The sequence below is a fragment of the Triturus cristatus genome, chromosome 8 (genome assembly GCF_964204655.1).
Source record: "Triturus cristatus chromosome 8, aTriCri1.1, whole genome shotgun sequence".
NCBI lineage: Eukaryota > Metazoa > Chordata > Amphibia > Caudata > Salamandridae > Triturus > Triturus cristatus.
The window spans coordinates 736588818-736616105 of NC_140591.1; the positions used below are offsets into that span (position 1 = coordinate 736588818).

Sequence of the window (27288 nt, forward strand, 5' to 3'; positions counted from 1 at the left end):
GCCTTGCCTTCACCAGGAAGATCTTTAGCTTGAATCTGTGGCCTAGGTATTCACCTTGGTATTTCTTTTGGCACAAAGTGAAGGAGTATTTGAGAGCAAATGCACAATGTGTTTCTTATGTTATTATGAACAACTTGTTACTCTTTCTCATTAAGCTTCAGCCACTGCAGAAATATATAAATAAGGGCTGACTTCCTGTAAGACGTGTCCAAAGCTGGGACGGAATAAAAGGAGACACTTGTAAATGATAGTGCTATCGTTTGAGAAAGGGTAAGTTGAGACTGACTTTCATGCGTATTCACAGACCAAGCATCATAAAGATACCAGCATGATCTTCATTGCGGGCTTAGAGCCGGTATTAGCTTTTGAGCGGTAAGAGGATTTTGAGGGCTCGTTGGTCTAGGGGTATGATTCTCGCTTTGGGTGCGAGAGGTCCCGGGTTCAAATCCCGGACGAGCCCTTTTCTTGGTACTCTTTTCAAGTTGTTTTGAAGTTTGCGTTTCAAAACCAACATCAATTTTTTCTTTGCAGTAGTGGATAATTCTTTGCTAGAGTCTCATGCTTCAGCCCTGCCCAATCTGAGCTAATACCAAACATCTGGTCTTGCATGGCATGTACGAGCGTTCAGCTAGGGATGTCGGGCAGGTTGCATGAAAGAAATCTAAAGCCAGAGGCCCATGGAATAGCCAGTTCGGAGCAGTTTCATTACAGAAAAATCAAGTGTAGGTATCTGTTTCTGTAGTGTAGTGGTTATCACGTTCGCCTCACACGCGAAAGGTCCCCGGTTCGAAACCGGGCAGAAACAGTTGTTATATTGTGTTGGCTACAATGTTGATAGGTGCCGTTTTGCCATGGAATTGTCCAAGCCCTGAAGATTATTTCATGCAATCTCGTTCCAAGAAAGGGAATTCTCTCAAAACACTAAAGTAATCGGCGTGTGGATGTATCTGTTGGTTCTCAGACCTTGCTTTCAAAAGAGCCCTGCAATCGGTTCACTGCTCACCTAGAACAAGCATTAACATGGAGAATTGTTGGCACCAACAGGAATCTTATTTTAGTGGAGTGTTTCTGGCTTTGAGTGCAGAGGCCCTCGGCTCAATTCCAAGATGATCCTTCTCAAGGTGATGATACAAATGCATTGTCACCTTTACGTTTAATGTCAGAATCATTTATTTCCAGTTGGTGGTGTAAGAATGTTTGCAACAGTATGGCGATTTTTCCTAGCCATGCATGAATGAAAGCATATCACTCGCCTTTAGGTGTTTTTCTAATACATTGATATTTGCATCTTCCTTCCTAGCCTGCATGTTTGACTATCTTACAGGCTGCATGTAATAAGTATCACATCAGGGCCCTTCTTCTACTCAATTCACAACTGTTCTATCACGACATAGATAAGAAAGCTGCATCTGCTTTTGTTGTGTAGTGGTAATCAGGTTTACCTGACGTGTGAAAGCCCCATGCTTTGAAAGTACACAGTAACAAAGAAACCGATGACTTTTATAAAAAGGTGTCATGTGTGTCTCTTACTTTGCTCAAAAAGTGCCAGAGATGACTTCATTTGCAGTCACTTGAAAAGTAGGGATTCTCCAATAAATGGTAAATGGTTGAAACAAATCTGAAGAAATGCATGACATACCTGTGTGTGTGTGTGTATGCATGTATGTATATATAGGGAGAGAGAGAGCGTCAATATAAACAGACTTTATTTCAATCAAGCTGTCTTTTCTATCCTTCAGGAGCAGAATGTTCTGATCATCAGCGCTCCAGAATGTAGTGTTTTCTTGGCAAGCATCACATATTGTGATGTGTTAGCTAAAAGTTCCATATCCTAGAGACAGATATATTCCTCTGTACTTGTACCTTGGGGATTCATCAAAACCTGGCATCATAAGCAGCTTTCTACTGCCACAGACTGGACAGCGAAACAATTTAAAATATCCCAGAAAAAGAAAATAAGCATGCTTAATCAGAGCTTTCTGGACAGGAAGGACATTTGAGCAAGTGAGGAATAAGCACTGCTTTTGTTAATTTGCATAGGCAGAATAGAGACTTCTGGGAAAAGGCCGAAATTACAGTCACAGAAAATGGCTGCATCTATAGAGAACGCTAAGAAGTGTTGGCAGCTTTTCCTCTGACCCTGACCACTTTTACAAGCAATCCTATGATAGTCAGCAGGACCCACCCTAAAAAGGAAGGGGCATCCACTTGGACCCTTTCCACCTTTTCTAAATCTCGCCTGATTGAGCACTGATTGAGCAGATAAGCACATGTCATTCTCATTTCAGAAAGGTATTGGTTAGCTTGCTGCTAGCAGCTCAGTTATGTTATGATGTTAGAGGCTATGCAAGGAATGCTTTAGTCCAGCGATATGCAGTTTTTATTGCGCCTTGCATTCAGCAGGAAGATCTTTAGCTTGAATCTGTGGCCTAGGTATTCACCTTGGTATTTCTTTTGGCACAAAGTGAAGGAGTATTTGAGAGAAAATGCACAATGTGTTTCTTATGTTGTTATGAACAACTTGTTACTCTTTCTCATTAAGCTTCAGCCACTGAAGAAATATATAAATAAGGGCTGACTTCCTGTAAGACGTGTCCAAAGCTGGGACGGAATAAAAGGAGACACTTGTAAATGATAGTGCTATCGTTTGAGAAAGGGTAAGTTGAGACTGACTTTCATGCGTATTCACAGACCAAGCATCATAAAGATTCCAGCATGATCTTCATTGCGGGCTTAGAGCCGGTATTAGCTTTTGAGAGGTAAGAGGATTTTGAGGGCTCGTTGGTCTAGGGGTATGATTCTCGCTTTGGGTGCGAGAGGTCCCGGGTTCAAATCCCGGACGAGCCCTTTTCTTGGTACTCTTTTCAAGTTGTTTTGAAGTTTGCGTTTCAAAACCAACATCAATTTTTTCTTTGCAGTAGTGGATAATTCTTTGCTAGAGTCTCATGCTTCAGCCCTGCCCAGTCTGAGCTAATACCAAACATCTGGTCTTGCATGGCATGTACGAGCGTTCAGCTAGGGATGTCGGGCAGGTTGCATGAAAGAAATCTAAAGCCAGAGGCCCATGGAATAGCCAGTTCGGAGCAGTTTCATTACAGAAAAATCAACTGTTGGTATCTGTTTCTGTAGTGTAGTGGTTATCACGTTTGCCTCACACGCGAAAGGTCCCCGGTTCGAAACCGGGCAGAAACAGTTGTTATATTGTGTTGGCTACAATGTTGATAGGTGCCGTTTTGCCATGGAATTGTCCAAGCCCTGAAGATTATTTCATGCAATCTCGTTCCAAGAAAGGGAATTCTTTCAAAACACTAAAGTAATCGGCGTGTGGATGTATCTGTTGGTTCTCAGACCTTGCTTTCAAAAGAGCCCTGCAATCGGTTCACTGCTCACCTAGAACAAGCATTAACATGGAGAATTGTTGGCACCAACAGGAATCTTATTTTAGTGGAGTGTTTCTGGCTTTGAGTGCAGAGGCCCTCGGCTCAATTCCAAGATGATCCTTCTCAAGGTGATGATACAAATGCATTGTCACCTTTACGTTTAATGTCAGAATCATTTATTTCCAGTTGGTGGTGTAAGAATGTTTGCAACAGTATGGCGATTTTTCCTAGCCATGCATGAATGAAAGCATATCACTCGCCTTTAGGTGTTTTTCTAATACATTGATATTTGCATCTTCCTTCCTAGCCTGCATGTTTGACTATCTTACAGGCTGCATGTAATAAGTATCACATCAGGGCCCTTCTTCTACTCAATTCACAACTGTTCTATCACGACATAGATAAGAAAGCTGCATCTGCTTTTGTTGTGTAGTGGTAATCAGGTTTACCTGACGTGTGAAAGCCCCATGCTTTGAAAGTACACAGTAACAAAGAAACCGATGACTTTTATAAAAAGGTGTCATGTGTGTCTCTTACTTTGCACAAAAAGTGCCAGAGATGACTTCATTTGCAGTCACTTGAAAAGTAGGGATTCTCCAATAAATGGTAAATGGTTGAAACAAATCTGAAGAAATGCATGACATACCTGTGTGTGTGTGTGTACGCATGTATGTATATATAGGGAGAGAGAGAGCGTCAATATAAACAGACTTTATTTCAATCAAGCTGTCTTTTCTATCCTTCAGGAGCAGAATGTTCTGATCATCAGCGCTCCAGAATGTAGTGTTTTCTTGGCAAGCATCACATATTGTGATGTGTTAGCTAAAAGTTCCATATCCTAGAGACTGATATATTCCTCTGTACTTGTACCTTGGGGATTCATCAAAACCTGGCATCATAAGCAGCTTTCTACTGCCACAGACTGGACAGCGAAACAATTTAAAATATCCCAGAAAAAGAAAATAAGCATGCTTAATCAGAGCTTTCTGGACAGGAAGGACCTTTGAGCAAGTGAGGAATAAGCACTGCTTTTGTTAATTTGCATAGGCAGAATAGAGACTTCTGGGAAAAGGCCGAAATTACAGTCACAGAAAATGGCTGCATCTATAGAGAACGCTAAGAAGTGTTGGCAGCTTTTCCTCTGACCCTGGCCACTTTTACAAGCAATCCTATGATAGTCAGCAGGACCCACCCTAAAAAGGAAGGGGCATCCACTTGGACCCTTTCCACCTTTTCTAAATCTCGCCTGATTGAGCACTGATTGAGCAGATAAGCACATGTCATTCTCATTTCAGAAAGGTATTGGTTAGCTTGCTGCTAGCAGCTCAGTTATGTTATGATGTTAGAGGCTATGCAAGGAATGCTTTAGTCCAGCGATATGCAGTTTTTATTGCGCCTTGCATTCAGCAGGAAGATCTTTAGCTTGAATCTGTGGCCTAGGTATTCACCTTGGTATTTCTTTTGGCACAAAGTGAAGGAGTATTTGAGAGAAAATGCACAATGTGTTTCTTATGTTGTTATGAACAACTTGTTACTCTTTCTCATTAAGCTTCAGCCACTGCAGAAATATATAAATAAGGGCTGACTTCCTGTAAGACGTGTCCAAAGCTGGGACGGAATAAAAGGAGACACTTGTAAATGATAGTGCTATCGTTTGAGAAAGGGTAAGTTGAGACTGACTTTCATGCGTATTCACAGACCAAGCATCATAAAGATACCAGCATGATCTTCATTGCGGGCTTAGAGCCGGTATTAGCTTTTGAGAGGTAAGAGGATTTTGAGGGCTCGTTGGTCTAGGGGTATGATTCTCGCTTTGGGTGCGAGAGGTCCCGGGTTCAAATCCCGGACGAGCCCTTTTCTTGGTACTCTTTTCAAGTTGTTTTGAAGTTTGCGTTTCAAAACCAACATCAATTTTTTCTTTGCAGTAGTGGATAATTCTTTGCTAGAGTCTCATGCTTCAGCCCTGCCCAGTCTGAGCTAATACCAAACATCTGGTCTTGCATGGCATGTACGAGCGTTCAGCTAGGGATGTCGGGCAGGTTGCATGAAAGAAATCTAAAGCCAGAGGCCCATGGAATAGCCAGTTCGGAGCAGTTTCATTACAGAAAAATCAACTGTAGGTATCTGTTTCTGTAGTGTAGTGGTTATCACGTTTGCCTCACACGCGAAAGGTCCCCGGTTTGAAACCGGGCAGAAACAGTTGTTATATTGTGTTGGCTACAATGTTGATAGGTGCTGTTTTGCCATGGAATTGTCCAAGCCCTGAAGATTATTTCATGCAATCTCGTTCCAAGAAAGGGAATTCTCTCAAAACACTAAAGTAATCGGCGTGTGGATGTATCTGTTGGTTCTCAGACCTTGCTTTCAAAAGAGCCCTGCAATCGGTTCACTGCTCACCTAGAACAAGCATTAACATGGAGAATTGTTGGCACCAACAGGAATCTTATTTTAGTGGAGTGTTTCTGGCTTTGAGTGCAGAGGCCCTCGGCTCAATTCCAAGATGATCCTTCTCAAGGTGATGATACAAATGCATTGTCACCTTTACGTTTAATGTCAGAATCATTTATTTCCAGTTGGTGGTGTAAGAATGTTTGCAACAGTATGGCGATTTTTCCTAGCCATGCATGAATGAACGCATATCACTCGCCTTTAGGTGTTTTTCTAATACATTGATATTTGCATCTTCCTTCCTAGCCTGCATGTTTGACTATCTTACAGGCTGCATGTAATAAGTATCACATCAGGGCCCTTCTTCTACTCAATTCACAACTGTTCTATCACGACATAGATAAGAAAGCTGCATCTGCTTTTGTTGTGTAGTGGTAATCAGGTTTACCTGACGTGTGAAAGCCCCATGCTTTGAAAGTACACAGTAACAAAGAAACCGATGACTTTTATAAAAAGGTGTCATGTGTGTCTCTTACTTTGCACAAAAAGTGCCAGAGATGACTTCATTTGCAGTCACTTGAAAAGTAGGGATTCTCCAATAAATGGTAAATGGTTGAAACAAATCTGAAGAAATGCATGACATACCTGTGTGTGTGTGTGTACGCATGTATGTATATATAGGGAGAGAGAGAGCGTCAATATAAACAGACTTTATTTCAATCAAGCTGTCTTTTCTATCCTTCAGGAGCAGAATGTTCTGATCATCAGCGCTCCAGAATGTAGTGTTTTCTTGGCAAGCATCACATATTGTGATGTGTTAGCTAAAAGTTCCATATCCTAGAGACTGATATATTCCTCTGTACTTGTACCTTGGGGATTCATCAAAACCTGGCATCATAAGCAGCTTTCTACTGCCACAGACTGGACAGCGAAACAATTTAAAATATCCCAGAAAAAGAAAATAAGCATGCTTAATCAGAGCTTTCTGGACAGGAAGGACCTTTGAGCAAGTGAGGAATAAGCACTGCTTTTGTTAATTTGCATAGGCAGAATAGAGACTTCTGGGAAAAGGCCGAAATTACAGTCACAGAAAATGGCTGCATCTATAGAGAACGCTAAGAAGTGTTGGCAGCTTTTCCTCTGACCCTGGCCACTTTTACAAGCAATCCTATGATAGTCAGCAGGACCCACCCTAAAAAGGAAGGGGCATCCACTTGGACCCTTTCCACCTTTTCTAAATCTCGCCTGATTGAGCACTGATTGAGCACTGATTGAGCAGATAAGCACATGTCATTCTCATTTCAGAAAGGTATTGGTTAGCTTGCTGCTAGCAGCTCAGTTATGTTATGATGTTAGAGGCTATGCAAGGAATGCTTTAGTCCAGCGATATGCAGTTTTTATTGCGCCTTGCATTCAGCAGGAAGATCTTTAGCTTGAATCTGTGGCCTAGGTATTCACCTTGGTATTTCTTTTGGCACAAAGTGAAGGAGTATTTGAGAGAAAATGCACAATGTGTTTCTTATGTTGTTATGAACAACTTGTTACTCTTTCTCATTAAGCTTCAGCCACTGCAGAAATATATAAATAAGGGCTGACTTCCTGTAAGACGTGTCCAAAGCTGGGACGGAATAAAAGGAGACACTTGTAAATGATAGTGCTATCGTTTGAGAAAGGGTAAGTTGAGACTGACTTTCATGCGTATTCACAGACCAAGCATCATAAAGATACCAGCATGATCTTCATTGCGGGCTTAGAGCCGGTATTAGCTTTCGAGAGGTAAGAGGATTTTGAGGGCTCGTTGGTCTAGGGGTATGATTCTCCCTTTGGGTGCGAGAGGTCCCGGGTTCAAATCCCGGATGAGCCCTTTTCTTGGTACTCTTTTCAAGTTGTTTTGAAGTTTGCGTTTCAAAACCAACATCAATTTTTTCTTTGCAGTAGTGGATAATTCTTTGCTAGAGTCTCATGCTTCAGCCCTGCCCAGTCTGAGCTAATACCAAACATCTGGTCTTGCATGGCATGTACGAGCGTTCAGCTAGGGATGTCGGGCAGGTTGCATGAAAGAAATCTAAAGCCAGAGGCCCATGGAATAGCCAGTTCGGAGCAGTTTCATTACAGAAAAATCAACTGTAGGTATCTGTTTCTGTAGTGTAGTGGTTATCACGTTTGCCTCACACGCGAAAGGTCCCCGGTTTGAAACCGGGCAGAAACAGTTGTTATATTGTGTTGGCTACAATGTTGATAGGTGCCGTTTTGCCATGGAATTGTCCAAGCCCTGAAGATTATTTCATGCAATCTCGTTCCAAGAAAGGGAATTCTCTCAAAACACTAAAGTAATCGGCGTGTGGATGTATCTGTTGGTTCTCAGACCTTGCTTTCAAAAGAGCCCTGCAATCGGTTCACTGCTCACCTAGAACAAGCATTAACATGGAGAATTGTTGGCACCAACAGGAATCTTATTTTAGTGGAGTGTTTCTGGCTTTGAGTGCAGAGGCCCTCGGCTCAATTCCAAGATGATCCTTCTCAAGGTGATGATACAAATGCATTGTCACCTTTACGTTTAATGTCAGAATCATTTATTTCCAGTTGGTGGTGTAAGAATGTTTGCAACAGTATGGCGATTTTTCCTAGCCATGCATGAATGAACGCATATCACTCGCCTTTAGGTGTTTTTCTAATACATTGATATTTGCATCTTCCTTCCTAGCCTGCATGTTTGACTATCTTACAGGCTGCATGTAATAAGTATCACATCAGGGCCCTTCTTCTACTCAATTCACAACTGTTCTATCACGACATAGATAAGAAAGCTGCATCTGCTTTTGTTGTGTAGTGGTAATCAGGTTTACCTGACGTGTGAAAGCCCCATGCTTTGAAAGTACACAGTAACAAAGAAACCGATGACTTTTATAAAAAGGTGTCATGTGTGTCTCTTACTTTGCACAAAAAGTGCCAGAGATGACTTCATTTGCAGTCACTTGAAAAGTAGGGATTCTCCAATAAATGGTAAATGGTTGAAACAAATCTGAAGAAATGCATGACATACCTGTGTGTGTGTGTGTACGCATGTATGTATATATAGGGAGAGAGAGAGCGTCAATATAAACAGACTTTATTTCAATCAAGCTGTCTTTTCTATCCTTCAGGAGCAGAATGTTCTGATCATCAGCGCTCCAGAATGTAGTGTTTTCTTGGCAAGCATCACATATTGTGATGTGTTAGCTAAAAGTTCCATATCCTAGAGACTGATATATTCCTCTGTACTTGTACCTTGGGGATTCATCAAAACCTGGCATCATAAGCAGCTTTCTACTGCCACAGACTGGACAGCGAAACAATTTAAAATATCCCAGAAAAAGAAAATAAGCATGCTTAATCAGAGCTTTCTGGACAGGAAGGACATTTGAGCAAGTGAGGAATAAGCACTGCTTTTGTTAATTTGCATAGGCAGAATAGAGACTTCTGGGAAAAGGCCGAAATTACAGTCACAGAAAATGGCTGCATCTATAGAGAACGCTAAGAAGTGTTGGCAGCTTTTCCTCTGACCCTGGCCACTTTTACAAGCAATCCTATGATAGTCAGCAGGACCCACCCTAAAAAGGAAGGGGCATCCACTTGGACCCTTTCCACCTTTTCTAAATCTCGCCTGATCGAGCCTGATTGAGCACTGATTGAGCAGATAAGCACATGTCATTCTCATTTCAGAAAGGTATTGGTTAGCTTGCTGCTAGCAGCTCAGTTATGTTATGATGTTAGAGGCTATGCAAGGAATGCTTTAGTCCAGCGATATGCAGTTTTTATTGCGCCTTGCATTCAGCAGGAAGATCTTTAGCTTGAATCTGTGGCCTAGGTATTCACCTTGGTATTTCTTTTGGCACAAAGTGAAGGAGTATTTGAGAGAAAATGCACAATGTGTTTCTTATGCTGTTATGAACAACTTGTTACTCTTTCTCATTAAGCTTCAGCCACTGCAGAAATATATAAATAAGGGCTGACTTCCTGTAAGACGTGTCCAAAGCTGGGACGGAATAAAAGGAGACACTTGTAAATGATAGTGCTATCGTTTGAGAAAGGGTAAGTTGAGACTGACTTTCATGCGTATTCACAGACCAAGCATCATAAAGATACCAGCATGATCTTCATTGCGGGCTTAGAGCCGTTATTAGCTTTTGAGAGGTAAGAGGATTTTGAGGGCTCGTTGGTCTAGGGGTATGATTCTCACTTTGGGTGCGAGAGGTCCCGGGTTCAAATCCCGGACGAGCCCTTTTCTTGGTACTCTTTTCAAGTTGTTTTGAAGTTTGCGTTTCAAAACCAACATCAATTTTTTCTTTGCAGTAGTGGATAATTCTTTGCTAGAGTCTCATGCTTCAGCCCTGCCCAGTCTGAGCTAATACCAAACATCTGGTCTTGCATGGCATGTACGAGCGTTCAGCTAGGGATGTCGGGCAGGTTGCATGAAAGAAATCTAAAGCCAGAGGCCCATGGAATAGCCAGTTCGGAGCAGTTTCATTACAGAAAAATCAACTGTAGGTATCTGTTTCTGTAGTGTAGTGGTTATCACGTTCGCCTCACACGCGAAAGGTCCCCGGTTCGAAACCGGGCAGAAACAGTTGTTATATTGTGTTGGCTACAATGTTGATAGGTGCCGTTTTGCCATGGAATTGTCCAAGCCCTGAAGATTATTTCATGCAATCTCGTTCCAAGAAAGGGAATTCTCTCAAAACACTAAAGTAATCAGCGTGTGGATGTATCTGTTGGTTCTCAGACCTTGCTTTCAAAAGAGCCCTGCAATCGGTTCACTACTCACCTAGAACAAGCATTAACATGGAGAATTGTTGGCACCAACAGGAATCTTATTTTAGTGGAGTGTTTCTGGCTTTGAGTGCAGAGGCCCTCGGCTCAATTCCAAGATGATCCTTCTCAAGGTGATGATACAAATGCATTGTCACCTTTACGTTTAATGTCAGAATCATTTATTTCCAGTTGGTGGTGTAAGAATGTTTGCAACAGTATGGCGATTTTTCCTAGCCATGCATGAATGAAAGCATATCACTCGCCTTTAGGTGTTTTTCTAATACATTGATATTTGCATCTTCCTTCCTAGCCTGCATGTTTGACTATCTTACAGGCTGCATGTAATAAGTATCACATCAGGGCCCTTCTTCTACTCAATTCACAACTGTTCTATCACGACATAGATAAGAAAGCTGCATCTGCTTTTGTTGTGTAGTGGTAATCAGGTTTACCTGACGTGTGAAAGCCCCATGCTTTGAAAGTACACAGTAACAAAGAAACCGATGACTTTTATAAAAAGGTGTCATGTGTGTCTCTTACTTTGCTCAAAAAGTGCCAGAGATGACTTCATTTGCAGTCACTTGAAAAGTAGGGATTCTCCAATAAATGGTAAATGGTTGAAACAAATCTGAAGAAATGCATGACATACCTGTGTGTGTGTGTGTATGCATGTATGTATATATAGGGAGAGAGAGAGCGTCAATATAAACAGACTTTATTTCAATCAAGCTGTCTTTTCTATCCTTCAGGAGCAGAATGTTCTGATCATCAGCGCTCCAGAATGTAGTGTTTTCTTGGCAAGCATCACATATTGTGATGTGTTAGCTAAAAGTTCCATATCCTAGAGACAGATATATTCCTCTGTACTTGTACCTTGGGGATTCATCAAAACCTGGCATCATAAGCAGCTTTCTACTGCCACAGACTGGACAGCGAAACAATTTAAAATATCCCAGAAAAAGAAAATAAGCATGCTTAATCAGAGCTTTCTGGACAGGAAGGACATTTGAGCAAGTGAGGAATAAGCACTGCTTTTGTTAATTTGCATAGGCAGAATAGAGACTTCTGGGAAAAGGCCGAAATTACAGTCACAGAAAATGGCTGCATCTATAGAGAATGCTAAGAAGTGTTGGCAGCTTTTCCTCTGACCCTGACCACTTTTACAAGCAATCCTATGATAGTCAGCAGGACCCACCCTAAAAAGGAAGGGGCATCCACTTGGACCCTTTCCACCTTTTCTAAATCTCGCCTGATTGAGCACTGATTGAGCAGATAAGCACATGTCATTCTCATTTCAGAAAGGTATTGGTTAGCTTGCTGCTAGCAGCTCAGTTATGTTATGATGTTAGAGGCTATGCAAGGAATGCTTTAGTCCAGCGATATGCAGTTTTTATTGCGCCTTGCATTCAGCAGGAAGATCTTTAGCTTGAATCTGTGGCCTAGGTATTCACCTTGGTATTTCTTTTGGCACAAAGTGAAGGAGTATTTGAGAGAAAATGCACAATGTGTTTCTTATGTTGTTATGAACAACTTGTTACTCTTTCTCATTAAGCTTCAGCCACTGAAGAAATATATAAATAAGGGCTGACTTCCTGTAAGACGTGTCCAAAGCTGGGACGGAATAAAAGGAGACACTTGTAAATGATAGTGCTATCGTTTGAGAAAGGGTAAGTTGAGACTGACTTTCATGCGTATTCACAGACCAAGCATCATAAAGATTCCAGCATGATCTTCATTGCGGGCTTAGAGCCGGTATTAGCTTTTGAGAGGTAAGAGGATTTTGAGGGCTCGTTGGTCTAGGGGTATGATTCTCGCTTTGGGTGCGAGAGGTCCCGGGTTCAAATCCCGGACGAGCCCTTTTCTTGGTACTCTTTTCAAGTTGTTTTGAAGTTTGCGTTTCAAAACCAACATCAATTTTTTCTTTGCAGTAGTGGATAATTCTTTGCTAGAGTCTCATGCTTCAGCCCTGCCCAGTCTGAGCTAATACCAAACATCTGGTCTTGCATGGCATGTACGAGCGTTCAGCTAGGGATGTCGGGCAGGTTGCATGAAAGAAATCTAAAGCCAGAGGCCCATGGAATAGCCAGTTCGGAGCAGTTTCATTACAGAAAAATCAACTGTAGGTATCTGTTTCTGTAGTGTAGTGGTTATCACGTTTGCCTCACACGCGAAAGGTCCCCGGTTCGAAACCGGGCAGAAACAGTTGTTATATTGTGTTGGCTACAATGTTGATAGGTGCCGTTTTGCCATGGAATTGTCCAAGCCCTGAAGATTATTTCATGCAATCTCGTTCCAAGAAAGGGAATTCTTTCAAAACACTAAAGTAATCGGCGTGTGGATGTATCTGTTGGTTCTCAGACCTTGCTTTCAAAAGAGCCCTGCAATCGGTTCACTGCTCACCTAGAACAAGCATTAACATGGAGAATTGTTGGCACCAACAGGAATCTTATTTTAGTGGAGTGTTTCTGGCTTTGAGTGCAGAGGCCCTCGGCTCAATTCCAAGATGATCCTTCTCAAGGTGATGATACAAATGCATTGTCACCTTTACGTTTAATGTCAGAATCATTTATTTCCAGTTGGTGGTGTAAGAATGTTTGCAACAGTATGGCGATTTTTCCTAGCCATGCATGAATGAAAGCATATCACTCGCCTTTAGGTGTTTTTCTAATACATTGATATTTGCATCTTCCTTCCTAGCCTGCATGTTTGACTATCTTACAGGCTGCATGTAATAAGTATCACATCAGGGCCCTTCTTCTACTCAATTCACAACTGTTCTATCACGACATAGATAAGAAAGCTGCATCTGCTTTTGTTGTGTAGTGGTAATCAGGTTTACCTGACGTGTGAAAGCCCCATGCTTTGAAAGTACACAGTAACAAAGAAACCGATGACTTTTATAAAAAGGTGTCATGTGTGTCTCTTACTTTGCACAAAAAGTGCCAGAGATGACTTCATTTGCAGTCACTTGAAAAGTAGGGATTCTCCAATAAATGGTAAATGGTTGAAACAAATCTGAAGAAATGCATGACATACCTGTGTGTGTGTGTGTACGCATGTATGTATATATAGGGAGAGAGAGAGCGTCAATATAAACAGACTTTATTTCAATCAAGCTGTCTTTTCTATCCTTCAGGAGCAGAATGTTCTGATCATCAGCGCTCCAGAATGTAGTGTTTTCTTGGCAAGCATCACATATTGTGATGTGTTAGCTAAAAGTTCCATATCCTAGAGACTGATATATTCCTCTGTACTTGTACCTTGGGGATTCATCAAAACCTGGCATCATAAGCAGCTTTCTACTGCCACAGACTGGACAGCGAAACAATTTAAAATATCCCAGAAAAAGAAAATAAGCATGCTTAATCAGAGCTTTCTGGACAGGAAGGACCTTTGAGCAAGTGAGGAATAAGCACTGCTTTTGTTAATTTGCATAGGCAGAATAGAGACTTCTGGGAAAAGGCCGAAATTACAGTCACAGAAAATGGCTGCATCTATAGAGAACGCTAAGAAGTGTTGGCAGCTTTTCCTCTGACCCTGACCACTTTTACAAGCAATCCTATGATAGTCAGCAGGACCCACCCTAAAAAGGAAGGGGCATCCACTTGGACCCTTTCCACCTTTTCTAAATCTCGCCTGATTGAGCACTGATTGAGCACTGATTGAGCAGATAAGCACATGTCATTCTCATTTCAGAAAGGTATTGGTTAGCTTGCTGCTAGCAGCTCAGTTATGTTATGATGTTAGAGGCTATGCAAGGAATGCTTTAGTCCAGCGATATGCAGTTTTTATTGCGCCTTGCATTCAGCAGGAAGATCTTTAGCTTGAATCTGTGGCCTAGGTATTCACCTTGGTATTTCTTTTGGCACAAAGTGAAGGAGTATTTGAGAGAAAATGCACAATGTGTTTCTTATGTTGTTATGAACAACTTGTTACTCTTTCTCATTAAGCTTCAGCCACTGCAGAAATATATAAATAAGGGCTGACTTCCTGTAAGACGTGTCCAAAGCTGGGACGGAATAAAAGGAGACACTTGTAAATGATAGTGCTATCGTTTGAGAAAGGGTAAGTTGAGACTGACTTTCATGCGTATTCACAGACCAAGCATCATAAAGATACCAGCATGATCTTCATTGCGGGCTTAGAGCCGGTATTAGCTTTTGAGAGGTAAGAGGATTTTGAGGGCTCGTTGGTCTAGGGGTATGATTCTCGCTTTGGGTGCGAGAGGTCCCGGGTTCAAATCCCGGACGAGCCCTTTTCTTGGTACTCTTTTCAAGTTGTTTTGAAGTTTGCGTTTCAAAACCAACATCAATTTTTTCTTTGCAGTAGTGGATAATTCTTTGCTAGAGTCTCATGCTTCAGCCCTGCCCAGTCTGAGCTAATACCAAACATCTGGTCTTGCATGGCATGTACGAGCGTTCAGCTAGGGATGTCGGGCAGGTTGCATGAAAGAAATCTAAAGCCAGAGGCCCATGGAATAGCCAGTTCGGAGCAGTTTCATTACAGAAAAATCAACTGTAGGTATCTGTTTCTGTAGTGTAGTGGTTATCACGTTTGCCTCACACGCGAAAGGTCCCCGGTTTGAAACCGGGCAGAAACAGTTGTTATATTGTGTTGGCTACAATGTTGATAGGTGCCGTTTTGCCATGGAATTGTCCAAGCCCTGAAGATTATTTCATGCAATCTCGTTCCAAGAAAGGGAATTCTCTCAAAACACTAAAGTAATCGGCGTGTGGATGTATCTGTTGGTTCTCAGACCTTGCTTTCAAAAGAGCCCTGCAATCGGTTCACTGCTCACCTAGAACAAGCATTAACATGGAGAATTGTTGGCACCAACAGGAATCTTATTTTAGTGGAGTGTTTCTGGCTTTGAGTGCAGAGGCCCTCGGCTCAATTCCAAGATGATCCTTCTCAAGGTGATGATACAAATGCATTGTCACCTTTACGTTTAATGTCAGAATCATTTATTTCCAGTTGGTGGTGTAAGAATGTTTGCAACAGTATGGCGATTTTTCCTAGCCATGCATGAATGAACGCATATCACTCGCCTTTAGGTGTTTTTCTAATACATTGATATTTGCATCTTCCTTCCTAGCCTGCATGTTTGACTATCTTACAGGCTGCATGTAATAAGTATCACATCAGGGCCCTTCTTCTACTCAATTCACAACTGTTCTATCACGACATAGATAAGAAAGCTGCATCTGCTTTTGTTGTGTAGTGGTAATCAGGTTTACCTGACGTGTGAAAGCCCCATGCTTTGAAAGTACACAGTAACAAAGAAACCGATGACTTTTATAAAAAGGTGTCATGTGTGTCTCTTACTTTGCACAAAAAGTGCCAGAGATGACTTCATTTGCAGTCACTTGAAAAGTAGGGATTCTCCAATAAATGGTAAATGGTTGAAACAAATCTGAAGAAATGCATGACATACCTGTGTGTGTGTGTGTACGCATGTATGTATATATAGGGAGAGAGAGAGCGTCAATATAAACAGACTTTATTTCAATCAAGCTGTCTTTTCTATCCTTCAGGAGCAGAATGTTCTGATCATCAGCGCTCCAGAATGTAGTGTTTTCTTGGCAAGCATCACATATTGTGATGTGTTAGCTAAAAGTTCCATATCCTAGAGACTGATATATTCCTCTGTACTTGTACCTTGGGGATTCATCAAAACCTGGCATCATAAGCAGCTTTCTACTGCCACAGACTGGACAGCGAAACAATTTAAAATATCCCAGAAAAAGAAAATAAGCATGCTTAATCAGAGCTTTCTGGACAGGAAGGACATTTGAGCAAGTGAGGAATAAGCACTGCTTTTGTTAATTTGCATAGGCAGAATAGAGACTTCTGGGAAAAGGCCGAAATTACAGTCACAGAAAATGGCTGCATCTATAGAGAACGCTAAGAAGTGTTGGCAGCTTTTCCTCTGACCCTGGCCACTTTTACAAGCAATCCTATGATAGTCAGCAGGACCCACCCTAAAAAGGAAGGGGCATCCACTTGGACCCTTTCCACCTTTTCTAAATCTCGCCTGATCGAGCCTGATTGAGCACTGATTGAGCAGATAAGCACATGTCATTCTCATTTCAGAAAGGTATTGGTTAGCTTGCTGCTAGCAGCTCAGTTATGTTATGATGTTAGAGGCTATGCAAGGAATGCTTTAGTCCAGCGATATGCAGTTTTTATTGCGCCTTGCATTCAGCAGGAAGATCTTTAGCTTGAATCTGTGGCCTAGGTATTCACCTTGGTATTTCTTTTGGCACAAAGTGAAGGAGTATTTGAGAGAAAATGCACAATGTGTTTCTTATGCTGTTATGAACAACTTGTTACTCTTTCTCATTAAGCTTCAGCCACTGCAGAAATATATAAATAAGGGCTGACTTCCTGTAAGACGTGTCCAAAGCTGGGACGGAATAAAAGGAGACACTTGTAAATGATAGTGCTATCGTTTGAGAAAGGGTAAGTTGAGACTGACTTTCATGCGTATTCACAGACCAAGCATCATAAAGATACCAGCATGATCTTCATTGCGGGCTTAGAGCCGTTATTAGCTTTTGAGAGGTAAGAGGATTTTGAGGGCTCGTTGGTCTAGGGGTATGATTCTCACTTTGGGTGCGAGAGGTCCCGGGTTCAAATCCCGGACGAGCCCTTTTCTTGGTACTCTTTTCAAGTTGTTTTGAAGTTTGCGTTTCAAAACCAACATCAATTTTTTCTTTGCAGTAGTGGATAATTCTTTGCTAGAGTCTCATGCTTCAGCCCTGCCCAGTCTGAGCTAATACCAAACATCTGGTCTTGCATGGCATGTACGAGCGTTCAGCTAGGGATGTCGGGCAGGTTGCATGAAAGAAATCTAAAGCCAGAGGCCCATGGAATAGCCAGTTCGGAGCAGTTTCATTACAGAAAAATCAACTGTAGGTATCTGTTTCTGTAGTGTAGTGGTTATCACGTTCGCCTCACACGCGAAAGGTCCCCGGTTCGAAACCGGGCAGAAACAGTTGTTATATTGTGTTGGCTACAATGTTGATAGGTGCCGTTTTGCCATGGAATTGTCCAAGCCCTGAAGATTATTTCATGCAATCTCGTTCCAAGAAAGGGAATTCTCTCAAAACACTAAAGTAATCAGCGTGTGGATGTATCTGTTGGTTCTCAGACCTTGCTTTCAAAAGAGCCCTGCAATCGGTTCACTGCTCACCTAGAACAAGCATTAACATGGAGAATTGTTGGCACCAACAGGAATCTTATTTTAGTGGAGTGTTTCTGGCTTTGAGTGCAGAGGCCCTCGGCTCAATTCCAAGATGATCCTTCTCAAGGTGATGATACAAATGCATTGTCACCTTTACGTTTAATGTCAGAATCATTTATTTCCAGTTGGTGGTGTAAGAATGTTTGCAACAGTATGGCGATTTTTCCTAGCCATGCATGAATGAAAGCATATCACTCGCCTTTAGGTGTTTTTCTAATACATTGATATTTGCATCTTCCTTCCTAGCCTGCATGTTTGACTATCTTACAGGCTGCATGTAATAAGTATCACATCAGGGCCCTTCTTCTACTCAATTCACAACTGTTCTATCACGACATAGATAAGAAAGCTGCATCTGCTTTTGTTGTGTAGTGGTAATCAGGTTTACCTGACGTGTGAAAGCCCCACGCTTTGAAAGTACACAGTAACAAAGAAACCGATGACTTTTATAAAAAGGTGTCATGTGTGTCTCTTACTTTGCACAAAAAGTGCCAGAGATGACTTCATTTGCAGTCACTTGAAAAGTAGGGATTCTCCAATAAATGGTAAATGGTTGAAACAAATCTGAAGAAATGCATGACATACCTGTGTGTGTGTGTGTACGCATGTATGTATATATAGGGAGAGAGAGAGCGTCAATATAAACAGACTTTATTTCAATCAAGCTGTCTTTTCTATCCTTCAGGAGCAGAATGTTCTGATCATCAGCGCTCCAGAATGTAGTGTTTTCTTGGCAAGCATCACATATTGTGATGTGTTAGCTAAAAGTTCCATATCCTAGAGACTGATATATTCCTCTGTACTTGTACCTTGGGGATTCATCAAAACCTGGCATCATAAGCAGCTTTCTACTGCCACAGACTGGACAGCGAAACAATTTAAAATATCCCAGAAAAAGAAAATAAGCATGCTTAATCAGAGCTTTCTGGACAGGAAGGACCTTTGAGCAAGTGAGGAATAAGCACTGCTTTTGTTAATTTGCATAGGCAGAATAGAGACTTCTGGGAAAAGGCCGAAATTACAGTCACAGAAAATGGCTGCATCTATAGAGAACGCTAAGAAGTGTTGGCAGCTTTTCCTCTGACCCTGGCCACTTTTACAAGCAATCCTATGATAGTCAGCAGGACCCACCCTAAAAAGGAAGGGGCATCCACTTGGACCCTTTCCACCTTTTCTAAATCTCGCCTGATTGAGCACTGATTGAGCACTGATTGAGCAGATAAGCACATGTCATTCTCATTTCAGAAAGGTATTGGTTAGCTTGCTGCTAGCAGCTCAGTTATGTTATAATGTTAGAGGCTATGCAAGGAATGCTTTAGTCCAGCGATATGCAGTTTTTATTGCGCCTTGCATTCAGCAGGAAGATCTTTAGCTTGAATCTGTGGCCTAGGTATTCACCTTGGTATTTCTTTTGGCACAAAGTGAAGGAGTATTTGAGAGAAAATGCACAATGTGTTTCTTATGTTGTTATGAACAACTTGTTACTCTTTCTCATTAAGCTTCAGCCACTGCAGAAATATATAAATAAGGGCTGACTTCCTGTAAGACGTGTCCAAAGCTGGGACGGAATAAAAGGAGACACTTGTAAATGATAGTGCTATCGTTTGAGAAAGGGTAAGTTGAGACTGACTTTCATGCGTATTCACAGACCAAGCATCATAAAGATACCAGCATGATCTTCATTGCGGGCTTAGAGCCGGTATTAGCTTTTGAGAGGTAAGAGGATTTTGAGGGCTCGTTGGTCTAGGGGTATGATTCTCGCTTTGGGTGCGAGAGGTCCCGGGTTCAAATCCCGGACGAGCCCTTTTCTTGGTACTCTTTTCAAGTTGTTTTGAAGTTTGCGTTTCAAAACCAACATCAATTTTTTCTTTGCAGTAGTGGATAATTCTTTGCTAGAGTCTCATGCTTCAGCCCTGCCCAGTCTGAGCTAATACCAAACATCTGGTCTTGCATGGCATGTACGAGCGTTCAGCTAGGGATGTCGGGCAGGTTGCATGAAAGAAATCTAAAGCCAGAGGCCCATGGAATAGCCAGTTCGGAGCAGTTTCATTACAGAAAAATCAACTGTAGGTATCTGTTTCTGTAGTGTAGTGGTTATCACGTTTGCCTCACACGCGAAAGGTCCCCGGTTTGAAACCGGGCAGAAACAGTTGTTATATTGTGTTGGCTACAATGTTGATAGGTGCCGTTTTGCCATGGAATTGTCCAAGCCCTGAAGATTATTTCATGCAATCTCGTTCCAAGAAAGGGAATTCTCTCAAAACACTAAAGTAATCGGCGTGTGGATGTATCTGTTGGTTCTCAGACCTTGCTTTCAAAAGAGCCCTGCAATCGGTTCACTGCTCACCTAGAACAAGCATTAACATGGAGAATTGTTGGCACCAACAGGAATCTTATTTTAGTGGAGTGTTTCTGGCTTTGAGTGCAGAGGCCCTCGGCTCAATTCCAAGATGATCCTTCTCAAGGTGATGATACAAATGCATTGTCACCTTTACGTTTAATGTCAGAATCATTTATTTCCAGTTGGTGGTGTAAGAATGTTTGCAACAGTATGGCGATTTTTCCTAGCCATGCATGAATGAACGCATATCACTCGCCTTTAGGTGTTTTTCTAATACATTGATATTTGCATCTTCCTTCCTAGCCTGCATGTTTGACTATCTTACAGGCTGCATGTAATAAGTATCACATCAGGGCCCTTCTTCTACTCAATTCACAACTGTTCTATCACGACATAGATAAGAAAGCTGCATCTGCTTTTGTTGTGTAGTGGTAATCAGGTTTACCTGACGTGTGAAAGCCCCATGCTTTGAAAGTACACAGTAACAAAGAAACCGATGACTTTTATAAAAAGGTGTCATGTGTGTCTCTTACTTTGCACAAAAAGTGCCAGAGATGACTTCATTTGCAGTCACTTGAAAAGTAGGGATTCTCCAATAAATGGTAAATGGTTGAAACAAATCTGAAGAAATGCATGACATACCTGTGTGTGTGTGTGTACGCATGTATGTATATATAGGGAGAGAGAGAGCGTCAATATAAACAGACTTTATTTCAATCAAGCTGTCTTTTCTATCCTTCAGGAGCAGAATGTTCTGATCATCAGCGCTCCAGAATGTAGTGTTTTCTTGGCAAGCATCACATATTGTGATGTGTTAGCTAAAAGTTCCATATCCTAGAGACTGATATATTCCTCTGTACTTGTACCTTGGGGATTCATCAAAACCTGGCATCATAAGCAGCTTTCTACTGCCACAGACTGGACAGCGAAACAATTTAAAATATCCCAGAAAAAGAAAATAAGCATGCTTAATCAGAGCTTTCTGGACAGGAAGGACATTTGAGCAAGTGAGGAATAAGCACTGCTTTTGTTAATTTGCATAGGCAGAATAGAGACTTCTGGGAAAAGGCCGAAATTACAGTCACAGAAAATGGCTGCATCTATAGAGAACGCTAAGAAGTGTTGGCAGCTTTTCCTCTGACCCTGGCCACTTTTACAAGCAATCCTATGATAGTCAGCAGGACCCACCCTAAAAAGGAAGGGGCATCCACTTGGACCCTTTCCACCTTTTCTAAATCTCGCCTGATCGAGCCTGATTGAGCACTGATTGAGCAGATAAGCACATGTCATTCTCATTTCAGAAAGGTATTGGTTAGCTTGCTGCTAGCAGCTCAGTTATGTTATGATGTTAGAGGCTATGCAAGGAATGCTTTAGTCCAGCGATATGCAGTTTTTATTGCGCCTTGCATTCAGCAGGAAGATCTTTAGCTTGAATCTGTGGCCTAGGTATTCACCTTGGTATTTCTTTTGGCACAAAGTGAAGGAGTATTTGAGAGAAAATGCACAATGTGTTTCTTATGCTGTTATGAACAACTTGTTACTCTTTCTCATTAAGCTTCAGCCACTGCAGAAATATATAAATAAGGGCTGACTTCCTGTAAGACGTGTCCAAAGCTGGGACGGAATAAAAGGAGACACTTGTAAATGATAGTGCTATCGTTTGAGAAAGGGTAAGTTGAGACTGACTTTCATGCGTATTCACAGACCAAGCATCATAAAGATACCAGCATGATCTTCATTGCGGGCTTAGAGCCGTTATTAGCTTTTGAGAGGTAAGAGGATTTTGAGGGCTCGTTGGTCTAGGGGTATGATTCTCACTTTGGGTGCGAGAGGTCCCGGGTTCAAATCCCGGACGAGCCCTTTTCTTGGTACTCTTTTCAAGTTGTTTTGAAGTTTGCGTTTCAAAACCAACATCAATTTTTTCTTTGCAGTAGTGGATAATTCTTTGCTAGAGTCTCATGCTTCAGCCCTGCCCAGTCTGAGCTAATACCAAACATCTGGTCTTGCATGGCATGTACGAGCGTTCAGCTAGGGATGTCGGGCAGGTTGCATGAAAGAAATCTAAAGCCAGAGGCCCATGGAATAGCCAGTTCGGAGCAGTTTCATTACAGAAAAATCAACTGTAGGTATCTGTTTCTGTAGTGTAGTGGTTATCACGTTCGCCTCACACGCGAAAGGTCCCCGGTTCGAAACCGGGCAGAAACAGTTGTTATATTGTGTTGGCTACAATGTTGATAGGTGCCGTTTTGCCATGGAATTGTCCAAGCCCTGAAGATTATTTCATGCAATCTCGTTCCAAGAAAGGGAATTCTCTCAAAACACTAAAGTAATCAGCGTGTGGATGTATCTGTTGGTTCTCAGACCTTGCTTTCAAAAGAGCCCTGCAATCGGTTCACTGCTCACCTAGAACAAGCATTAACATGGAGAATTGTTGGCACCAACAGGAATCTTATTTTAGTGGAGTGTTTCTGGCTTTGAGTGCAGAGGCCCTCGGCTCAATTCCAAGATGATCCTTCTCAAGGTGATGATACAAATGCATTGTCACCTTTACGTTTAATGTCAGAATCATTTATTTCCAGTTGGTGGTGTAAGAATGTTTGCAACAGTATGGCGATTTTTCCTAGCCATGCATGAATGAAAGCATATCACTCGCCTTTAGGTGTTTTTCTAATACATTGATATTTGCATCTTCCTTCCTAGCCTGCATGTTTGACTATCTTACAGGCTGCATGTAATAAGTATCACATCAGGGCCCTTCTTCTACTCAATTCACAACTGTTCTATCACGACATAGATAAGAAAGCTGCATCTGCTTTTGTTGTGTAGTGGTAATCAGGTTTACCTGACGTGTGAAAGCCCCACGCTTTGAAAGTACACAGTAACAAAGAAACCGATGACTTTTATAAAAAGGTGTCATGTGTGTCTCTTACTTTGCACAAAAAGTGCCAGAGATGACTTCATTTGCAGTCACTTGAAAAGTAGGGATTCTCCAATAAATGGTAAATGGTTGAAACAAATCTGAAGAAATGCATGACATACCTGTGTGTGTGTGTGTACGCATGTATGTATATATAGGGAGAGAGAGAGCGTCAATATAAACAGACTTTATTTCAATCAAGCTGTCTTTTCTATCCTTCAGGAGCAGAATGTTCTGATCATCAGCGCTCCAGAATGTAGTGTTTTCTTGGCAAGCATCACATATTGTGATGTGTTAGCTAAAAGTTCCATATCCTAGAGACTGATATATTCCTCTGTACTTGTACCTTGGGGATTCATCAAAACCTGGCATCATAAGCAGCTTTCTACTGCCACAGACTGGACAGCGAAACAATTTAAAATATCCCAGAAAAAGAAAATAAGCATGCTTAATCAGAGCTTTCTGGACAGGAAGGACCTTTGAGCAAGTGAGGAATAAGCACTGCTTTTGTTAATTTGCATAGGCAGAATAGAGACTTCTGGGAAAAGGCCGAAATTACAGTCACAGAAAATGGCTGCATCTATAGAGAACGCTAAGAAGTGTTGGCAGCTTTTCCTCTGACCCTGACCACTTTTACAAGCAATCCTATGATAGTCAGCAGGACCCACCCTAAAAAGGAAGGGGCATCCACTTGGACCCTTTCCACCTTTTCTAAATCTCGCCTGATTGAGCACTGATTGAGCAGATAAGCACATGTCATTCTCATTTCAGAAAGGTATTGGTTAGCTTGCTGCTAGCAGCTCAGTTATGTTATGATGTTAGAGGCTATGCAAGGAATGCTTTAGTCCAGCGATATGCAGTTTTTATTGCGCCTTGCCTTCACCAGGAAGATCTTTAGCTTGAATCTGTGGCCTAGGTATTCACCTTGGTATTTCTTTTGGCACAAAGTGAAGGAGTATTTGAGAGCAAATGCACAATGTGTTTCTTATGTTATTATGAACAACTTGTTACTCTTTCTCATTAAGCTTCAGCCACTGCAGAAATATATAAATAAGGGCTGACTTCCTGTAAGACGTGTCCAAAGCTGGGACGGAATAAAAGGAGACACTTGTAAATGATAGTGCTATCGTTTGAGAAAGGGTAAGTTGAGACTGACTTTCATGCGTATTCACAGACCAAGCATCATAAAGATACCAGCATGATCTTCATTGCGGGCTTAGAGCCGTTATTAGCTTTTGAGAGGTAAGAGGATTTTGAGGGCTCGTTGGTCTAGGGGTATGATTCTCACTTTGGGTGCGAGAGGTCCCGGGTTCAAATCCCGGACGAGCCCTTTTCTTGGTACTCTTTTCAAGTTGTTTTGAAGTTTGCGTTTCAAAACCAACATCAATTTTTTCTTTGCAGTAGTGGATAATTCTTTGCTAGAGTCTCATGCTTCAGCCCTGCCCAGTCTGAGCTAATACCAAACATCTGGTCTTGCATGGCATGTACGAGCGTTCAGCTAGGGATGTCGGGCAGGTTGCATGAAAGAAATCTAAAGCCAGAGGCCCATGGAATAGCCAGTTCGGAGCAGTTTCATTACAGAAAAATCAACTGTAGGTATCTGTTTCTGTAGTGTAGTGGTTATCACGTTCGCCTCACACGCGAAAGGTCCCCGGTTCGAAACCGGGCAGAAACAGTTGTTATATTGTGTTGGCTACAATGTTGATAGGTGCCGTTTTGCCATGGAATTGTCCAAGCCCTGAAGATTATTTCATGCAATCTCGTTCCAAGAAAGGGAATTCTCTCAAAACACTAAAGTAATCAGCGTGTGGATGTATCTGTTGGTTCTCAGACCTTGCTTTCAAAAGAGCCCTGCAATCGGTTCACTGCTCACCTAGAACAAGCATTAACATGGAGAATTGTTGGCACCAACAGGAATCTTATTTTAGTGGAGTGTTTCTGGCTTTGAGTGCAGAGGCCCTCGGCTCAATTCCAAGATGATCCTTCTCAAGGTGATGATACAAATGCATTGTCACCTTTACGTTTAATGTCAGAATCATTTATTTCCAGTTGGTGGTGTAAGAATGTTTGCAACAGTATGGCGATTTTTCCTAGCCATGCATGAATGAAAGCATATCACTCGCCTTTAGGTGTTTTTCTAATACATTGATATTTGCATCTTCCTTCCTAGCCTGCATGTTTGACTATCTTACAGGCTGCATGTAATAAGTATCACATCAGGGCCCTTCTTCTACTCAATTCACAACTGTTCTATCACGACATAGATAAGAAAGCTGCATCTGCTTTTGTTGTGTAGTGGTAATCAGGTTTACCTGACGTGTGAAAGCCCCACGCTTTGAAAGTACACAGTAACAAAGAAACCGATGACTTTTATAAAAAGGTGTCATGTGTGTCTCTTACTTTGCACAAAAAGTGCCAGAGATGACTTCATTTGCAGTCACTTGAAAAGTAGGGATTCTCCAATAAATGGTAAATGGTTGAAACAAATCTGAAGAAATGCATGACATACCTGTGTGTGTGTGTGTACGCATGTATGTATATATAGGGAGAGAGAGAGCGTCAATATAAACAGACTTTATTTCAATCAAGCTGTCTTTTCTATCCTTCAGGAGCAGAATGTTCTGATCATCAGCGCTCCAGAATGTAGTGTTTTCTTGGCAAGCATCACATATTGTGATGTGTTAGCTAAAAGTTCCATATCCTAGAGACTGATATATTCCTCTGTACTTGTACCTTGGGGATTCATCAAAACCTGGCATCATAAGCAGCTTTCTACTGCCACAGACTGGACAGCGAAACAATTTAAAATATCCCAGAAAAAGAAAATAAGCATGCTTAATCAGAGCTTTCTGGACAGGAAGGACCTTTGAGCAAGTGAGGAATAAGCACTGCTTTTGTTAATTTGCATAGGCAGAATAGAGACTTCTGGGAAAAGGCCGAAATTACAGTCACAGAAAATGGCTGCATCTATAGAGAACGCTAAGAAGTGTTGGCAGCTTTTCCTCTGACCCTGACCACTTTTACAAGCAATCCTATGATAGTCAGCAGGACCCACCCTAAAAAGGAAGGGGCATCCACTTGGACCCTTTCCACCTTTTCTAAATCTCGCTTGATTGAGCACTGATTGAGCAGATAAGCACATGTCATTCTCATTTCAGAAAGGTATTGGTTAGCTTGCTGCTAGCAGCTCAGTTATGTTATGATGTTAGAGGCTATGCAAGGAATGCTTTAGTCCAGCGATATGCAGTTTTTATTGCGCCTTGCCTTCACCAGGAAGATCTTTAGCTTGAATCTGTGGCCTAGGTATTCACCTTGGTATTTCTTTTGGCACAAAGTGAAGGAGTATTTGAGAGCAAATGCACAATGTGTTTCTTATGTTATTATGAACAACTTGTTACTCTTTCTCATTAAGCTTCAGCCACTGCAGAAATATATAAATAAGGGCTGACTTCCTGTAAGACGTGTCCAAAGCTGGGACGGAATAAAAGGAGACACTTGTAAATGATAGTGCTATCGTTTGAGAAAGGGTAAGTTGAGACTGACTTTCATGCGTATTCACAGACCAAGCATCATAAAGATACCAGCATGATCTTCATTGCGGGCTTAGAGCCGGTATTAGCTTTTGAGCGGTAAGAGGATTTTGAGGGCTCGTTGGTCTAGGGGTATGATTCTCGCTTTGGGTGCGAGAGGTCCCGGGTTCAAATCCCGGACGAGCCCTTTTCTTGGTACTCTTTTCAAGTTGTTTTGAAGTTTGCGTTTCAAAACCAACATCAATTTTTTCTTTGCAGTAGTGGATAATTCTTTGCTAGAGTCTCATGCTTCAGCCCTGCCCAATCTGAGCTAATACCAAACATCTGGTCTTGCATGGCATGTACGAGCGTTCAGCTAGGGATGTCGGGCAGGTTGCATGAAAGAAATCTAAAGCCAGAGGCCCATGGAATAGCCAGTTCGGAGCAGTTTCATTACAGAAAAATCAAGTGTAGGTATCTGTTTCTGTAGTGTAGTGGTTATCACGTTCGCCTCACACGCGAAAGGTCCCCGGTTCGAAACTGGGCAGAAACAGTTGTTATATTGTGTTGGCTACAATGTTGATAGGTGCCGTTTTGCCATGGAATTGTCCAAGCCCTGAAGATTATTTCATGCAATCTCGTTCCAAGAAAGGGAATTCTCTCAAAACACTAAAGTAATCGGCGTGTGGATGTATCTGTTGGTTCTCAGACCTTGC

The 27288-nt window shown here is 41.8% G+C and overlaps 14 non-coding genes across 14 annotated transcripts; all 14 read left to right on the forward strand.

The window, feature by feature from the left end:
- Positions 1 to 388: 388 nt before the first annotated feature.
- On the forward strand, positions 389 to 460 carry TRNAP-UGG (transfer RNA proline (anticodon UGG)). The gene has a single exon. It is a non-coding gene; the product is annotated as a tRNA-Pro (tRNA).
- A 272-nt stretch (positions 461 to 732) lies between these two features.
- On the forward strand, positions 733 to 805 carry TRNAV-CAC (transfer RNA valine (anticodon CAC)). The gene has a single exon. It is a non-coding gene; the product is annotated as a tRNA-Val (tRNA).
- Positions 806 to 2775: 1970 nt separating this feature from the next.
- TRNAP-UGG (transfer RNA proline (anticodon UGG)) lies at positions 2776 to 2847 on the forward strand. The gene has a single exon. It is a non-coding gene; the product is annotated as a tRNA-Pro (tRNA).
- A 272-nt stretch (positions 2848 to 3119) lies between these two features.
- Positions 3120 to 3192, forward strand: TRNAV-CAC (transfer RNA valine (anticodon CAC)). The gene has a single exon. It is a non-coding gene; the product is annotated as a tRNA-Val (tRNA).
- Positions 3193 to 5162: 1970 nt separating this feature from the next.
- TRNAP-UGG (transfer RNA proline (anticodon UGG)) lies at positions 5163 to 5234 on the forward strand. The gene has a single exon. It is a non-coding gene; the product is annotated as a tRNA-Pro (tRNA).
- Positions 5235 to 10301: 5067 nt separating this feature from the next.
- Positions 10302 to 10374, forward strand: TRNAV-CAC (transfer RNA valine (anticodon CAC)). Its single transcript has one exon. It is a non-coding gene; the product is annotated as a tRNA-Val (tRNA).
- A 1970-nt stretch (positions 10375 to 12344) lies between these two features.
- TRNAP-UGG (transfer RNA proline (anticodon UGG)) lies at positions 12345 to 12416 on the forward strand. The gene has a single exon. It is a non-coding gene; the product is annotated as a tRNA-Pro (tRNA).
- A 272-nt stretch (positions 12417 to 12688) lies between these two features.
- On the forward strand, positions 12689 to 12761 carry TRNAV-CAC (transfer RNA valine (anticodon CAC)). The gene has a single exon. It is a non-coding gene; the product is annotated as a tRNA-Val (tRNA).
- Positions 12762 to 14742: 1981 nt separating this feature from the next.
- Positions 14743 to 14814, forward strand: TRNAP-UGG (transfer RNA proline (anticodon UGG)). The gene has a single exon. It is a non-coding gene; the product is annotated as a tRNA-Pro (tRNA).
- A 2669-nt stretch (positions 14815 to 17483) lies between these two features.
- Positions 17484 to 17556, forward strand: TRNAV-CAC (transfer RNA valine (anticodon CAC)). The gene has a single exon. It is a non-coding gene; the product is annotated as a tRNA-Val (tRNA).
- A 1981-nt stretch (positions 17557 to 19537) lies between these two features.
- Positions 19538 to 19609, forward strand: TRNAP-UGG (transfer RNA proline (anticodon UGG)). The gene has a single exon. It is a non-coding gene; the product is annotated as a tRNA-Pro (tRNA).
- A 2669-nt stretch (positions 19610 to 22278) lies between these two features.
- Positions 22279 to 22351, forward strand: TRNAV-CAC (transfer RNA valine (anticodon CAC)). The gene has a single exon. It is a non-coding gene; the product is annotated as a tRNA-Val (tRNA).
- A 2314-nt stretch (positions 22352 to 24665) lies between these two features.
- Positions 24666 to 24738, forward strand: TRNAV-CAC (transfer RNA valine (anticodon CAC)). Its single transcript has one exon. It is a non-coding gene; the product is annotated as a tRNA-Val (tRNA).
- A 1970-nt stretch (positions 24739 to 26708) lies between these two features.
- Positions 26709 to 26780, forward strand: TRNAP-UGG (transfer RNA proline (anticodon UGG)). The gene has a single exon. It is a non-coding gene; the product is annotated as a tRNA-Pro (tRNA).
- The last annotated feature ends 508 nt before the right edge of the window (positions 26781 to 27288 follow it).